Below are 17,513 nucleotides of genomic sequence, written 5' to 3'. Positions count from 1 at the left end.
AACGTGGCCATTGTGCCAACGTGGGTGCTGGTGGAATTGAAGCTAGCAGCTGTACCTGTCTGGGGTGTCTGCTTTCTCTTTAGGGATACTGGTTTAATTAAACATGCCTAACAAAAGTCTTCAGCTGTTGTGAACTTCAATGGCTTTCGGGCGCTCCTCCTTATAATGTTACCTCTCACTTAACAGAAGGTTGGGGTTGGTATTTCTCAGTGCTGTGATTCCAACCCGTTCCCCACCCAAGGTTGCCATTGAATTTAACAGCATCTCTAGCCAGCAGGTGCTCCAGTCACCCCCCTTTTGTCTGCTTTTGTGGGTTAGAAGTTTCTTTCATGAAATAGGAGCACCTTTTTCTGCCAGCTGCAGCCCAACTGAGGAGCTGGGCAGTTGTACCTCTAGGCTGACCCAGAGTGCTTCTCTTCAGCCTCAAGAGATCATTAGAAGTAATGATAATAAAAATTCCCCTCTGGAATGTGAAGAGAAAACTGATGTCCCCAGAGCCATGCATTCCTGCCCCCATCACAGAGCGATGCACGCCTTCCTTCCCCCTTTCTGCCACACCAGAGCAAACAGACCACACTCTGCTCTGTCCATGTAATCTGTATATATTATTTTAAATGAACCCAAACACTCCCAACAAAGTGCCCTCTCTCAGCATAGGTCTATTTGCCAAACATGAAGGACTGAGGTGGCTGCCTCTCTTCTTGGTTACAGTTACAGGGAAGTGTTTTCTTTAACGTGGAAAAACAATGAGCAGACTGCGTGGCTCTTCATCTCCCTTCTCCATGCCGCTCCACTGCTGTCCCCACCCCGGTCCCATGGCGTTGGGATCAGGCTGGGGACAGGGTGAGCTCTCCTTGCAGCATTGGCAGCACACCAATAATCCCCAGTTAGTTCAGACAACAAGGCAGACAGGACTGTTATCTTGTTGGAAACTTGCTGCTGAGCTGGTGTTGCATCTTGAAGCTGAAGATTTACCCCGTGTTTGCAGTGCTCAGGCTTTCTGCCTGTGCACAGAAACCCAGCTGATATTTTGCTTTCTCTCATGCTTTCTCTCATGCTTCTGGCTCTGTTGTGTCAGTGGACCCTGGCTTTGGGATTGGCATACATTTCTATTGGTATGAGCCAGGCAGGAATATCTGGATTTTGGGAATAAGTTAGCCCAGGTGAGTAGCATGTTGCATTTCTGGCTGATTGATGCTTATCTCTTATGCCGTTGGAGGCACTGACTGTTTGCAGTCAATCAATGCTTTAGTGTGCCAAGATTTCTGCTGCAGGGCACTTCTGTGCTCTCAGAAGGAGCCAGAGAGCAGAAAGCAAAGATGAATTTCAGTTCTGGAGGCTGCTGGCCCTGCCTATGGCAGGGAGTTGGAGCTTGGTGATCCTCGAGGTCCCTTCCAACCCAGGCCATTCTGTGATTCTGTGATTTAAAGGCCACAAGAATAAAAAAGAAGGAAAGATTTGCTTTTCCCCTTCCTCCTCTGCTTGTTGGCAAGATGTTTCCTTTCTCTGCTGTCTCCATCTCAGATGTCACTTGGATGCTGAATGCTGTGTGGTGTTGGTCTGTTGGTAGACAACAGTATGTAGCAATAGTGTGTGGCACTGGGAGCCCTCATGCTCCAGAGGGGAATCTGTGGCCAACCTGCTGTTACCTGCAGTGCTCAGAATGAATCTCCATGAGATACTTCAGCACACAGGGGTATCCTGCTTGGGGAAATGGGCAACCCTGTGCTGCCAAAGGATCTTCCCTTTCAGCTTTCAGGCTCTGATGAGTCAAAACACATTGCCCACAAACAGCACGTCCCTATGATGTACCATTTGCTCAGCCCATGAGGCTTACAGCTTCCTACCATCTCATCCTTCTGAAGCAGCAGCTTTAGGACAGCAGCTCTTACAGAATGAGCTTAGTGCTGGGGCGACCCCAAAGGAAACGTCTGGATGACTGAAAAAAGAAAAAAGGTTCAACCCCATTCAAACAGAGAATTTCATTCAGATGGTCCCCAGGAAAGGAAGGGAAAAAATTATTAACACTGATATTTGCACTGGGGGAGAGGAAGGAGAGGGGGGAGTCACTTTGCAGAAACCACCAGCCTCTGCTGGAGAAGGTTTGGAAGGAAAGTTCCTGAGCACATCTAACAGAGCCATCAGGAGCTCACTGATTCTGCAGAGTTCACTAATGCTTAATGGTTTGTCAGTGTTTCCATTTGAAATCCTTTCTGAAGGGCTTCATGAGAAGGCCATAAAAATCAAATGGAAGCGCAAAGCCTCATCCTGTTTGTGTATTTGCTTTTAAATATGCTTTTGGAAGGACATGGAAAACCATTTTCAATGCTGCAGGCAGATGAGGGGGAAAAAAAGCAAGTCCCTGCAGTTTGAGGGCTTTGTGCTGAGAGCTGTGTGCTGCTGCTTGGAGCTCAGCTCTTATTCCATCCAGCAAGGCTCTGCTAACAAGCAACAGGATGATTCTTTTCCAAGTGCTCAAATCAGAGTCCTCCAGGAGCAGGTGCTGCTGGTGGCAGAGCAGTGCTGGAGCACCCAGAGATCCCACTGCCCAGAGCTGGCAGCCTTCTCAGCCCCCAAGCCTCAGGTTTGCTCCTATCCAATGGGGTGTCAGATTAACTGATTAACCTGTGATTTATTTCTCCCATTCTCAGAGCCATCAAAGTGCAGCTGTTTTCATTCATGAGTCCTGAGGGCCTGCCTTTATTAAGTGCAATTAACTTGAAGTGAAGGCATTAGAACATGAGCTGCTGAAATGTGTTTCACTGGGTAAAAAAGTAAAATGGAATCCACAAAGAAGGAAAGTAAACCAAAATCCATAACTTTGGCTGGGTCACACCGAGATCTCTGGCAGCACCATCTCCCCCCAAACCAGACATCTTCCCCACAACCTGTTGCTTTTCTTCTCATTGGCATCCCCACTAATCCAGGACAGTGCTGCTCATTCGGGTAGTATCCTCCTCTTTGTTCTCTGTGTTTCCCAGTAGCTCAATGGGGCTCTTCCAAGTGTGCCTTGGTAGCTTCAGAGCCTTTCATTTTTCTTGTCAACATGTTCATTTTGCAGACTCATTTTGCTCATTACTCATTTTTTCCCCATTACACAAAGCAATTTCCAGTTGTGCACGACCAACCTTTGTGTATGAACTCTCCCTTCAGAAACCGCATCTGGCAGAGGTTTGGCACATGAGAGCTGCTCCAGGTGGGTGAGAAACACACAGGCAGCCCCTCCTGCAGGGTGAGCTCGGGCACAGGCTCTGTCCTGCTGCTCTGTGGAGTCTGGATTATTCTCTTTGCACAGTTCAGAGGAACTGGCTGTCAGCTCTGTGTGCTGTGGATCCTGCTCCAACAAATGGATACGCTGCTGTCTGGACAAGGGGCACCAGCAATGCCAAAATCTTATCCTCTGTGCCCCAAGGACACGAGGAGCAGGTAATAAAACCCCAGTTTGGATGGAGCTGGGACGACCTCAAACAATTAAAGGCGCAGCCAGGCAGGAGCTCACCATTCTGCAGCCATGAATAGAAGGAAGAAGCTGAATGTCAGGAAGCGTGCTGTAACAATGCGGGCTGTGAGGCTGCACCGTGGCTCCCGAGGGATGCACTGGGCTGCAGGATGGAAGCTGGGCGATACCATCAGGTGCATATGGGCATAAATCCTTCAGCACTGCGACACGGTTTGCAATATGCAGGGAGCAGAGCGCTGCTATTTCTGGTAATGTCCTTACACGGTGCTTTCTGATGCAGGGCTTTGGAGGGGTTGTTCCAAACGGGGAGTCTGCGGGATGCTGTGCTGCAAAGGCCGTCCTCGACACCGAGAGCAAGCCTGCTCTCTGCATTTCTTTAAGGAGTCTCTATCAAGACTGGTCCTGCTCCCTCTAGAGGGCGGCTGCTTCCCTCGTAATCCCGTGTCACAGCGACCTCCCATCACATGTTTGGGATCCCACTCTGCGTGCAAAGGGACTTTGGTGCTGGTACAGTTTGGGCTGTGCTGCAAAGAGGAGAACTGGGTGTCCCACTGCTCGCAGCCCCATCAGGATCCACCTGACCCAGGATCTGGGAAATGCCACCTGCACAGCTGCATCATCCACAGAGAGCAGAAGCAGAGCTCTGTGGGTACAAGCCATGGAGGTCTGGAGAGCTGCGTGCAACATCACAGCACACAGCAGCATGGCTTCTATCAGAGGGATGGCTGGAAATATGCTGGAACAGATGGGAAATAAAATATTTCCACTTTTCATTGGTGATACCTTGCAACTGGTGTAGCTGGTCACACCCCTCATAGCCCTCACAGCGGAGGACCCTTTGGGGTATCTCAGCACAGGGGATGCTGAGTGAGAAGTGCTGCTGCAATGTGCTTCAGCCCCAAGCACTGCCAGCAAAGTGTATTAACAGAGTTAATTGCAGCAAGCCGGCTGCTTTGCTGCTGCACACACAGTCCAACAGTGTCATGCAAACCAAAGCAGCATTATCCGTGTTGCACCAGCACTTACCTCCTGCTCTCCACCAGCCCATTGTTGGTAGCCCTTTGGCATGGCGTCAATCTGATTGCAATTAAGCTCTTAACAAAGCAGCCTTCAAGGCTGGCCGTTCGGGTTTTAATTGTTTGTGCTCTGAAAGGCACTGCACAATGGGTATCACAGGGGATATGCCACAAGCTGTAGTGGTAATGCCCTTGTTTGATAGTTTTGATAATTTTTGTGACTCATGGAAGCTATTTTGGTGCCGCTGTGTTTGTTTATCTGATTGAAAAGTGGTTTCTGAGGGGAGAAAATGATGTCTTTAATGCCCTGCAGTAGGGCACTGTTTTCTGGCAGCCTTTTTCTAACCAGCAGAAGGTGTTCTCGGGGTTTCTTTTACCAGAGACTCCGAACAGCAGCTATGTGTTCCTGATGCAAGTAGGGTTGTGTGCAGAGGAGCAGGAAAACTGAGAGATCCTGATATAGATATCAAGGTCTGGCTTGCCTATATACCAATGTGAAAATGAAGCAAAGCCTGGGATTCGCTTTGGAAATAACTGCATTTCCAGCTGAAGATGGGTGTGTTGAATTAGGCAGATCTCCTATTGCCTAGTCCTACATCAGCTCCCAGAATGCAGAAGCCCTCCATGCTGCGCTGCCTGCAGCAACAGCAGGGAGACCAGGGAACCTCTGAACACCAACTGCCCCCGAAATGCAGCCATTGCTCTTTCCAGGCTTTCTACCACTCTTATATCTCTCAGTTTTTGCCCATCTTTACATCTTGTAATTCCGCGAACTGCTCTGTGCATCCGTGCTGAAACAATGTAAAAGTAAGGTTAGGTTTGACCCAATAAGCACCAGACAACTTCCTTTCTTCTTAATCTAGAAGTATCTCATGGTAATTCAGTGCAAGAGAATCTGGGGGTTTCCCTGACGCAAGGAGAGGTCCCTCCTCCAGCACTGGCAGCCAGTGGAAATTTAGCCTGAAATTATGACCAAGTCCCAGTGGCTTTAGCTCACAACCCGATGTTCACACGCACACTAATAGTGATGAAATGGAATGAATGAAGGATGAGCTGCGTGTCACCAGGAGGGGAATCCAGGCAACTTTTCATGGAGAAAGGCAGTGAATGAGCCAAGCATTGCTCCCACTGCCCAGCGCCTGCTTCACAGTAAGGAGGCAGTGCACACACCTGGTTCCCAGGGGCACATCACTGTGTCCTAACAGCCTGTCACTGGTACAGGACACAGCGTGCAACTCGGGGGGCTCAGCAGTACAGACCAATCCAAAGGACAGAGCTCTGAACTGCCATTTCCTGCAGATATGGGGAGCTGGGGGCACACATCTCAGTGTGGTCTACATGCCAAACTTCATAACCAGTGCTGTGGTTCAGAACAAAGCCAGGTGCTGCCAGCAGATAATAGCAGATGGTTTTGGTGGGCTTCCTTGGGGTGCTTGAGGTGTGGGTTTGCTGTGTGTGACACCTGGGCACTGCTCTGCTGCTACCAATGTGTCATGGGATGGGGAGCACAGGTGTCACTGTGCCATGAGCAGGGTTGGAGGGCACAGCGCTGCATGGGGTGCACATTCAGTGGTGATGGATGTTCAGCCCTTGGAAAGATGGCTGCCATGAGGCACTTTAACATCGTGCCATGGGTGATGACTTTCTATGATAATTTGCAGCTCATCAGTGATTGAGGAACAGCAGTCCTTTGGAGGATATGGGTGTTCCTGTGGTGCTGTTGGTTTGAAGAAAGAGCACCAAGATAAAAAAATAGATAAATTAGGAGAACAGACTGAAAAAATGCTGCTTATCCTACAGTGTGTGTGCTGCTGATGGGAGGAGGAGTGTGAGAAGCAGCTGGCCATAGCAGGGAATGGCCACCCTGCCAAGGAGCACCTTGATAAGGATGGAAATCCATGTGTAACATTTCCTTTTGTTATCAGAGGGAAAGAAACACTTGAAAAAAGCATTGTTTTTCCAGAGGAAAGCAGCATCAACAGAGCAATGACTTTTTTCTTTAACTTGTTCTCTGTTGACTCGCTGACACCATTGATGGCCATTCAGGATGAGCCTTCTCTGCTCCTTCACCCACCTCTGTGGGTGCTCTCCGTGTTCAGTCAGCTCCTGGTACACTGCTTTGGTCAGGGCTGCAGGTGTTGTGTTCAGCAAAAAGAAAGACATGGTAATTTTCATGGAATCCAGGTAGCAAATGTTGCACTCACAGCCCACTAGCTTGCTTGGATTGAGCTCTTTTAGTACTCCTTGTAAATGGCGTTTATTGACCTCATGATTCCAAACTGCCCAGCTTCCAAACTCCACTGCAGGGCCTGACTCTGTGCTGCACTGCCAAGGGTTGCTCCCTTTGCAGGAGGTTGGTGATGTGATCTCCCTGCTTGCAGGAGAATTGCTTTCAGTTGGAATCAGCGAGCTGGGCTGCATGGAGCACTGGGGCAAGTCAGGACCAGGAGCCCTTCTGCAGGATCTATTCACAATGCAGACAGCATCTCCCAGCTCTGTGCCTGCACTGTGCTGTGATTCACGACAGGAAGCAGCAACAAGCATGCCCAGAGGAAAGCTGACCTTGAGGCTGTCATCCCATCTCATGCAGCACACTGACAGCCATGCATGGCACACTTTGGAGAGGCCCCATCCTGGGAGGGTGAGCAGAGTGGGACTGAGCATCCCCCAGTGCTGAGTGCTGCTGTGAATTGCTGTGTGCCACATCAGGGCTCTGGTAGCCTTGTGACAAAGCATTCTCATGGGAATTCACAGTGACTTCTCACACGGTGACCAGGGGGTGCTATATTTATCCTGGTGCTGACACGTCTTTGAATAGCAGAGGTTACACTCCAAGTTCCCCATTTGGAGGGCTCACCACCATCACTTTCACTGAATGCAGCTCTTCCAGAGCCGTTTGAAAAGGAGCAGAGCCTCCTGGAGCGCCGCTTTGATCCCACCAACATTGTTCTGAGCAGAAATCATTGCCAGAGTCTCTCCCTTTCTGTTGAGTCCTTGCTAAACCTCTTCTGTAAACATTTCCCCTCTCCATTTGTTTTCTCTACCCTTCCCAAACCACCTCCTCCCATCTTCCAGATCCTTCTGAGCTGCCTACAAGTTGCTCATCGCTTCCATTCTCATTGCAGCCTGTTGGTGCAAGCTGCCCTTGCTGCCTCACCTCAGATCAATGCCTGATTTCCAGCCATCCCTTGAGAAGCATGACCTCACCTTTTTGGCTAGGGTGCCCTGCTCCAGCACTGCTGGGACATCTGTTTGCAATGTGAGGGATGGAAAACCATTGCTTCTTTTCTTTCTTTTGAGTCCATCACATTGGTCCTTCGCACTTAAACTCAGCTCCTGCTAATTCGTCATGCTGATGGATGCACCTCTGAGCCTAGGAGCGCTTTGCAGCAGCCCCAGCTGAGTGAGCCCAGCCCAGAGTTAAGCAGGCTGCTTTTCTCTTTCTTTCTAATGTGATTTTAATTTTTTTTTGTTTGTTTGTTTGTTTGACTATGCTGTCTTACAATGAGGACAGTGCTGGCAAATGGCCATTCAATCCAAGCTTTCTGCAGCATCAAAAAAGTACCATGCATGGGAAATGAGCCAGAAGAGAGGCCTTTCTGAGTGGTGAGCAGTGGCTGCAGCAGCTCTACAACTATTTCCAGTAATGGTCATTTGTTTGGAGAGGGAGAGAAGGATTCTCCTTCTGATGAGAGGAGAAAACTTACCCAGTGCATGGGGTAAGCACTGGGATTGGGTTGGGTTGCACGGGGGTTGAGTGAGAGCTTTAAGGTTCTGATTTCCTCATCCTTTGAGCCCTCAGGGGCAGCAGGGCTCTCAGTGCATTGGCTGTGTGCTGCAGAGTGTGCAGGACGGAGGTATGCAGCCCCTGCAGCTCACCTCCTGTAGAGGGAAGGGCAAAGGAGCCCAAATGGCACTGGCTGCATTTGGGGGACACTGGAGAACATGGAGCCATGGGAAGCGCTGCAGCTTCTCACCACTGCAAAAGCTTTGCTCTCCTCTTGGCGACCCTCCTCAGTTTAGCTGTGCCACGAGCACATGTATGACAGTTACTCTGTCTTTGCAGTATCAGAGTTAAACTTTCCCCTTATTTTAGCTGAACACATGGTTCTGCTTAGCACTAGCTGAGGAATTACAAGCCGTATGTCTTGAATATGTATCTGCCAAGGTAAGTAATCTCTGCTGTGAACTTGAACAATCGGAGCTCGGGGTTATTTGTTTTCCTACGTATAGATTAGCCAGCTGCACGTCTCCAACATTTGTGGATGTTTTTGCTGAGCACACCCACATGGCAGCGCTGAGCCATCACTGGAAGGGGACCTGGGAGCCCTGCAAAGCACAAAGAGCCATTGCTATTGCAATTTCCATCATCAGGTCCCTGCAGAAAGAGTATCAGGTACGACAGGAGCTCCTCAGTAAGCAATGAAGAAAAGTTTCCCTTTAAAACTGCTTGTTTCATAGAGCTGCCATGGCAGCACGGGCACAGGCACAGTTTTGGGACTATTTTGTTGGTTTGCACAAGCTGCTTTTGCAAAGAAATTTCATTTTGCACTCTATGGCACTTAGGATTTACCTCTTATCTTGTGGTTTAAACACAGGCAGGTTTAGACCACTGTAGAGTCAATTCAGACTGCACAGGGAGTGAGGAAATGCACTATTTTGGTTGTCTGCACCATTTTTGCATCAGGAAGAACAGGACTTTCCCCATAAGGTGCTGCTGAGTGTAGCACATAGAAAGATAAGCAGCAAGTTGCAAGGCTTGAATAACTTTCTTAAGTCTTTACAAAGAGTTTATCTACCTCAGGGGCTTTTCTCATTGCCTGCTTTCAAAGGATTCCTCCATGCCAGGCAGATTCCTGGGTATGGTTGGTGAGAAAATATTAATATGGGATCTGGAAGCTATCAATCATAATGTGCCTTTATAGCACGGAACAAAAGAGACCTCCACCTGTGCTCCCGGCAGGGCCTGCACACAGCCATCCTTTGCTTCCAGAGCCACAGGTGGAACAGCAGCAGGCTCAGAGCATGGCACAGAGCCTGCCAGGGCTGGAGCTCAGCAGAAATGCATCCAGAGAGCAAAGCACAGCTCTCTGAGTGGTGCAGGCAGTGGGATGCTGCTCTCCTGGCTGCAGGCAGCTCTGTGCTCAGTCTGCATCCCCCCTCTGCAGGGAGGTGTGAGGTCAGGAAGGAAGGAAAGTGTCTGCTCCCTCCTGCCTCAGGGAACAGCTTGCAGGGAAGGAGCAGGAGGAAACCGTGCGAGTGCAGCGGGGATTGCTGCAGGGATCACCATCCGGCTCTCCAACAGCAGTGCTGCCCCACACCAGCACAAATAATACAAAAAATCCATCATCAAAGGGACACAGAGACAGTGAAATCTGCTCAGCACAGCTCCCTGGGCTGCGACCTGCGTGTGAGCTTTGTTCAGCCAGGGACAGGCAGGAATCTGGCTCCGCCTGCCACGTCCTGAGGGTTTTGTTAGGTCCACGGGGCACTCAGCATCACTCTGATTTGTTTGGGATTTCTTGTTGCTAATGTACCCAGGAGGATTTTCTGAGTTGCATCTATTCTGAGCTCTCTGTGAGCCACAGCACTGAGGTGCCTCAGCAAACACGTGTGCACAGTGAGCCCCGTGTCAGCTCCCAGGCACCAAAATAGCCCCGACTCCAGGGATGAAAGGAGCCCACAGCACATCCGCAAAGCATTGCAGTGGGGCATGGGGACCTGGTGGCCAGTGCCACCATGAATGTGCTGCTTGTGGATGCAGACGTGCCGTTCACACAGGCACTGGGACTGTGTCATCAATGAGATCTTGTTCAGGCTCTGCTTCCTCGGTTCCCATTGAATGTGGAAGCTGCTGTGAATTTGATACCTCCAGATTCAAACTTGTTCCATTAGGGAGCACACAGGGGGGAAGAGGAGAACTCGCTGGGCTGGATTTTCAGGTACACTCAGCCCTTCTCAACAGCTTTTTTTTAAAAATTTTTTTGCTGGCTCTCCATATCAGAAAAAGCAGACAGTTTGGCACAGCCCTACAGCCTCCCATCAGCATGTCGGCCCTCAGCAGCTCTGCGGGTCATTGGGGGGAAATAACCCACAGCTGCAGTGTGCCATAGGGGCAGCCTCTCTGCCACGGACAGCAGGGAGGTGTCATTCATAAGGGGGGTTTTGTGCAAAGCAGCAATCTGGCATGAGAGCTGCAGGGCACTTCTCATCCCATTGGGTTCTCCAGCACCCCAGCACCCATAGCTCAGCACTGGAATGGTCAGCTCTGCCAGGAAGGCAGCAGTACTGCTTCTGTGTCTGAGCAGTTTCTTAGGGAGGTTCTAACTACTGGGCAGGCACTCTATTAGGTCAGGACTATGATGTCAACGTTTTCCATTTTCCAGGGGAGCCAATTAAGCTGCTGGCTGTCAGGCTGAGCTTCTGCCTCTCTGTGAACCTAGTGGAAAGCTGAGAGAGACTTTTCCTAAAGCTGAGCAAACTGGGCTTCTGGAAAGGCACCTGGAGCTGGAGCCAAGAGCGGGCAGGTAGAAATAATAAGAATTAGAGACATAGCCTGAACATGGTTTGTGATATTGTAAGCTCGGAGGACACTCAGTTCTGTTTTATTACCCTCAGATGACTGTAGAACAGTGCAAGCATCCCCAGGCTGCCTCTATCTCATATGGACCTGCAGCTGGAGCTGCAAAGAGGGGCAACAGCAAGGTGTGAGGCACAGGCTGGAGCTTCAGCACAGCACTAGGCACAGCAGTGCCTGTGGGTGGCTCAGACTCATCTCTGACATGTAGGTTTCCATACTGCTAATAATTAATCTGTGCACTGCCTGCTGCCTGGCTGCCTGTCCACTGCCTCAGCATGTCAGAAGAGGAGAGATGCAGCTAGAGCAAAGGAGCTCACCTGGACCTCTCTGCTCATTTTTGGGCCCTGGCTGTAGGGCACACACAGGATGGTGCACACAGCAGCAACACAGAATAAAGTCCTGATGGAACATGAGGTGAAGTCCAAACCCCATTGAACAGATCCTTGGCATCAAATTGGGCTCCCTCAAAGGCCTCGGCCATCACCTGGCTTTGCTCTGTCAAGTTACACTGCACAGTAAAACCATATAGGAAAAAAGCAAAGGGACACTACGTGATTCATTTCGTTTGCCTGGTATTTTTTTTAGCTTAATGTTGAGGAAAGGCTTTGGTAGGAAGCAGTAATGTTATTCATCTGGCTGTAAGCACTGCTGGGTTGGGTGTCTGTTCCATGCTTGATTCCTTGCAGCTGCTCGGGGTTAGTTAATTATCTGCTTAGAAGAGGAATTCATATTTTCACAGGGTGACTGGAAGGCAGATGGAAACGTGCAAGAGAGCAGAAACACAAATGTTTGGGCAGACCTGGAAAATGCTTCCCACAGCCGACCACGCAGCTGCAGTTCATGCCAAATGCTGTTTGCTTTCTGGGTGATGGATTTTTTGTAAGGGCTAAGTTGCCGGGATAACTCTGTGTGAGCACAGCCCTGGCCACGGCTGGTGCAGAGCTGGGTGCTGGGTGCTGGGGGAGCAGTGTTGTGCTCAGTGTTGGTGTGATGTCAGGACACCACAAACATCCCTGTGCTGGCACTGGGAGGGATGTGCTCAATGGCAGGGATATGCCCTTGGTCCTCATCTCAGTGATGGCACTGCAGGGTTGCTCTGTATGAGTGCGGCTGGAGCCACACCGGAGCCCTGAAGGTTCGATGGGACAATGGGCAGCTCTGGGTGCAGCACTCGAGGTCTTCCTGCAGGCTTCCTGAGGGCTGCCCTCGCCCCATCCGCAGCCCTGGGACACACAGCCCAGCCGTGCAGTCTCACTGCAGATGGGAGCAGGTCCACTGCTGGTGCAGGGAAGGGAAGGAGAACCCAAGCCTGGAGAGGGAACAACATCCTTCTCCCATTCCCCCATCAGCAGGTTGGCACTGATCACGTGCTGATGTTGGAATTTAAAGAATATCTTTGCTCGTTTTGTTGAAAAGCACAAAATGAAACCTGGCCTTGTTCAGTCTCTCCCTTCCTTTCAGCTTTTTCAGCTAATAATAGGCACATGTAAGAGATTAACATAACCTCGTGTGACTTCCCTAGTGTTTGTGCAATCCTCAACATGTGCTTTATCTTCTGGGCACTGAGTAAATGCGTTTGGCACTTCTTACAGAGCAGCTCTGCCATCACACTGGGATGCTGTGCAGCCCCTATGGCACCTCTATGGCAGCCCCCTGTGCTCCCCAGAACCAAAGGGGATGACTTAGTTTATTCTGAACACGAATGCCTTTTAAATTTAATCATTACATTTTCGAGGTAGGTGTTTGCTTTGCCTTTGCTTTGTGGTTTCAGTCCTCACTTCCCTGGGCAGCTGTGGGCTGCCTGGGCAGGTCTTGTCTCCATCCCATTCTTCTGTCCCCCTCATTCTTGCCCTTGTCTGGATGGAGTGATGCCAGATGCCAAAACTGGAGTTAAAGGGAAAAATCAACTAAAAACTCAGAATATACTTACTAACCATTTAATAACTTGTTGGGTCTTGGTGCCCCTTTTGCTCCAGCTGGGAAGCAGTTCCCAAGGGAGCCCAAGAGTTTGTTTTGAAGGCACGTTACTGACAATGTGATCCATGTACCACACCCAACGAGTTAAAAAAAAAGCACAAGTATTGCAGAGAAATGAGCATTGAGATTTACAGCTTGGCTGGTTATAGAGGTTGTGGATGAGCCACTCTCTGCTTCATGCCTGGGGTAATTTTCCTTACAGTTTGGGGGAGGGGGAGAAATAAAAGCAAGTTTATGCAGTCCATAAAAGAAGGGTGATGCTGTGCTGCAGTAGCAGTGAGGATAATACTGATCCTGCTGGAGCTCCTGCAAATGGAGCAGAAATGCCCTGGTGTATGAGGACAGGTAGTGGAAGATGTACCACAATTTGAGCTACTTGGTCTATCTTTGTGGCTTGGGAAAGGGAATCTGGAAGTGTTTTGGCATTTCCTAAATGCCTCTGATAACTGGGGAAGGAGCCCCTCTTGGGAACCAGGGAAGGTCTGTTGAATGGGAAAAGCCATGGCCAGGGCTGCACGCATAGGCTGAGCTGAGCAGCCCTGTGCTGGCAAAGCCAGGATGCTTGTGGCTGTATTTCTAATGTCCATGCTTCTAGGACATGAGTAATCAGTTCATAGGCCATAAAAAAGCAGATAAGCTCTAACAGAGGTTAAAGCACACAGGGCCCTGTTATCTCTGACCATGCGTGCCATGGGCTGGTGTCTGTCATCTCCCCCTGCTCTGAGCTCTTGCAGAAACCTCATTTCTCTGCAGTTTGACCCAAAGCACATTTGTGTGCCACTTCCTTGCAGCTGCTGTGTGGGAAACATGAGGCAATGGGCAGACCCCAATGTATGGGAAAATGGAGGCATGGGGTGTCTCAGCATCCCAGGGCACCCGCTGGGGCTGTAGGGACAAATAGGGTCTCTCTACCAGAAAGCACCTCTTCCTGTCTGTTGGACCACAAAACCTGTACTTGAGACACAGCACAACACCTGGAGGTTCCAGGGAGGGGAGCTGCAGTGCTGCAGCAGCACATCTATGCACGCAAGCTTTGCATCCCATGAATTCAAAGTCCACCCCAGCAGCAGCTCAGGACCTGGGTGCTCTTCTTGCTCCGAGCAGCAGCTCAGTGCTTTGGAATGAAGTAATTGGTGAATTTAATTAATCGTCACACATGTGCAGTGTCACAAAATGATTTTAAGGCAAAGAGTCAAACTTGTTTCCCCTTCTTTTACATTTTACACCCGTTCTCATTGTGTGCAGAGCTGATCTGAGATAAAGCATTTCACGGTAAACACGCGCAGCACCACATTCTGCCAGGAAACGTCTTTTTGTCCTTTGTGTTTTGGTGCGTTGCTTTTCTTTGCTTTGCTTTTTTTTCCCCCTTAAACTTTAAATGGATCCTCCTCTAATTCTCAAGGTCACTGTTGAATATTTGGAATAGTTGGTCAGATGCCAAAGTATTTTCATTGCTGGCGTTTCTCTCCTTGGAGAATTATTGCAGACAATGAAATGTGGCTTCTTCTACATTTGTGTCAGGGAGGACCCCCCTGTGGCAAGCAGTTGTGTAACTTGGGACCTTGGCTTGAGTTTTATATTGCCTTGAGTGGGACAAAGAGTTTCATGGTGCATTTGACTGCCAGAACTCTGGCTGCAGTGCTGCAGAGGTGTCATTTAGGGGCTCTGTAAGGAACTGCCACTCATGGCAGAGTGGAGCCCACAGCAGGATTGGTTGGCAGCTTGGTGGTTTGGATTGAGCATCTGAACAGGCCCCCACCTTGCCATATCATAGACTCATAGAATCACGGAATAGCTTGAGTTGGAAGGGACCTCAAGGATCATGAAGCTCCAAACCCCACTGCTGCATTCAGGGCTGCCATCCTCTACACTGAATACCAGCCCAGGCTGCCTGGTTCCCAATCCAACCTGGCCTTCAACACCTCCAGGGATGGACGGGGCACCTGCAGCCTCTCTGGGCAGCTGTTCCAGCACCTCACCACTGTCAAATCTTCCCTGCTTCAACTTGAAGCCATTTCCCTTTGTCCTGCTATTATCTACCCTTCCAAAGAGTTGTCTGCGCCATTTGGTGGTATGTTTCTGGAATTTCATAGCAGAACAACCCAATGAAGCTCTCTGTCTGTGACACTTTCCCCCACTCTCCAAAGACATCCAAATGACTGCTGTGTTGTTTGTCTCACCCTGAGCTCTTATTTGCCCCAAAGAAGACATCCTTCTGTGTGAACAAAGCTGGAAAGCAGATGAAGCTGTGCTCAACCGAACTGAGTATATTCATTTTCATTTCCTTCCACCCACAGCTTTCAGTCCTGCCCTGGGGTGATGCTGTCACGCAGAGCCTGCAGGGCATTGTGGGGTGGGGTTGTGCATCTCCTCTCTCCCATCCCCGTGGATGAGTGCAGAGTGGATGGTGAGGTTTGCACACAATAAAACTCACATAGAGCCATCCCCAGAGCATTACCTGCTCTGTGCCCTGTGCATGGCTACAGGCAGCCCCATGATGGTGGTATCCCCAGCCCTGAAACCCAATTGCCATCAGCAGAAGTGCTGTTATTTCATTACGATCTCTTTTCTGGCCCACTCAGTATTTTCTTGACACAGTTGCCTCCAACATCTGCTTCTCGTCTCTGCTCTCTGGCTGTGGACATATTCAGAAATGCCTTTCGTCTTTCAGCTGCTTGATGTGTCTCCTGTCTTGTCAACAAAGCTCACAGCTAACTGAATTCAAATATCATTGCCAAACTGGCTATTGTGTATCTTACCCACAACTAATTCCATTCAGCTTCCATGTAAAGGAACATGGGGAAAAACAGCCAGGCAAGCCTGAAACTGCTCAGGAGTCTAGAGCTAAGCTGAGCTTGTCCTGCAGGTTGAGTTGAGATCTTCTCCTCCTTTCTACCAGGAAGCTCTAGCAACTTTCCCAGTCTCAGGGTCTGCCCTATTTATAGGGTGCTCAAGGCCCAACCTGGGGCTCAGTATCGCAGCCCAGGGTCTGTGCCCAGAGCAGCAGGCATCCAAGTGACAGCAGCTCCTGCTGAGAGTCTGTCCCTAATGCCATGGCTGCCCCTGATGCCAAGGCTGTCCTTAATGTCCTGTCTGTCCCAGTGTCAGTAGTGTTTGATCCTTTGATCTGTATCATCTGTTGTCACAAAACCTCTAAGTTTTGTGCTCCAGCTCTGCCTGCAGCTGCCCTTGCTCCTCTCCTCCCCCATAAGCACAGGCTTGCTGCTTTTGGATAACAGAGGCTGCAGCTCTGAGGCATTGCTGAAAAAGCAAATACAACTTCTGACCTCAGAGAGGAGCAGCGTTTTGCCTGAGTAGGAGGTCAGCAGCTCCGCGATGTGCACGGCACTGCCTCCTCCCTCTAATATCCCTGCAGCATCCTCAGAGAAAAGCCCTTTTCCTTCTCCAAAAGTCCCAATCCATGTGACATTTTCCTTATTCCACATTATTTATATATTGGACAAAGCTTGCCCTAAGGATAGCATCTCTATCTGGTGCAGTGTTCCTGTATTCCTGTGGCTGAGCCTCTCTTACATCTTGCTTCAGCTGCCTAACAGCAAATCTGTGCTTCCTCATGTCCATTATCAACACTGAGCCTCACAGCTGGGGGTACCCCAAAGCACTCCCCACCCTTCCAGTCTCACCAGAGCTCCCTTTGCACCTTCCCCCCAGCGACCTGCCCTGCACAAAGCCACCGTGGCTCCATCCCATGCCCAGATGATGGGTGACGGACAGGCAGTTGGAATGAATGATCTTCAATGGTCTTTTCCAACCTTAAATAAGGATTCTATGATTGTGCGATTCAGAATGGCTTTACAAGGAGGAAAATGCAGAGTATGGGCTGGGTGAGGCAACACCAGAGATCCCAAACCCAGGTCTGGGGTCTGCAAGGACCTCAGCTGTGGTTTGCTTCAGTAGACACAGGAAAATCTGACTTGTTACTGTGTGTTTGTAGGTTTGAAATGTAAACTGTACAAAAGTATCTGCTTATAGCATGACCTCTGAACCTGAGGCTTGCTCTCTGAATTCCAGCTAACCACTGTGCTGCTGTGTTTACAAGAAAAATGCATGTTTTCTGCATTCTCGGGGCCACAGCTTGTCTCATTAACAACGTTCTTTGGGAAAAGAAGGTGAGCCAGCCCCGCTGCCCAGATAAAGCTGTCATATATTCCTCGTCCTCTCTTTCAAGAAACAAAGAAAAGAAAAAGGAGTTGCAGGGCAGGCAGGCAGGCAGCCCTTGTGAAGGATGCTGGCTCCCCACCGTGGCAATGAACGTTAGTTTACTGCTATGTGTGGTGCATCCCAGCTGGGGCGCAATGGATGGCAGTGGGATGCAGCACCCAGCCCTTGTCCTGCAGGAGCTGCATGGGGTGGATTGTGCCTCCTGCAATGCAGGCACTTCTCCACGGCCCTGCAAACAGACTGCCCTGTGCCTGGCAGAGGGTCACAGCCACACTGAACTCCGTCCTCAAGGGAAAGG

General features: G+C 49.9%; 1 long non-coding RNA gene across 1 annotated transcript; it reads left to right on the top strand.

Annotated features, from left to right (window-relative positions):
• The first annotated feature begins 908 nt into the window (after positions 1-908).
• On the top strand, positions 909-4,240 carry LOC146760929 (uncharacterized). The gene is made up of 2 exons (XR_014945093.1): positions 909-3,633; positions 3,741-4,240. It is a non-coding gene; the product is annotated as an uncharacterized LOC146760929 (long non-coding RNA).
• The last annotated feature ends 13,273 nt before the right edge of the window (positions 4,241-17,513 follow it).

The sequence above is a fragment of the Coturnix japonica genome, chromosome 4 (assembly GCF_054131305.1).
Source record: "Coturnix japonica strain WE chromosome 4, WE-NBRP24, whole genome shotgun sequence".
Classification (NCBI taxonomy): domain Eukaryota; kingdom Metazoa; phylum Chordata; class Aves; order Galliformes; family Phasianidae; genus Coturnix; species Coturnix japonica.
This window is presented reverse-complemented; position numbering and strand designations above follow the sequence as displayed.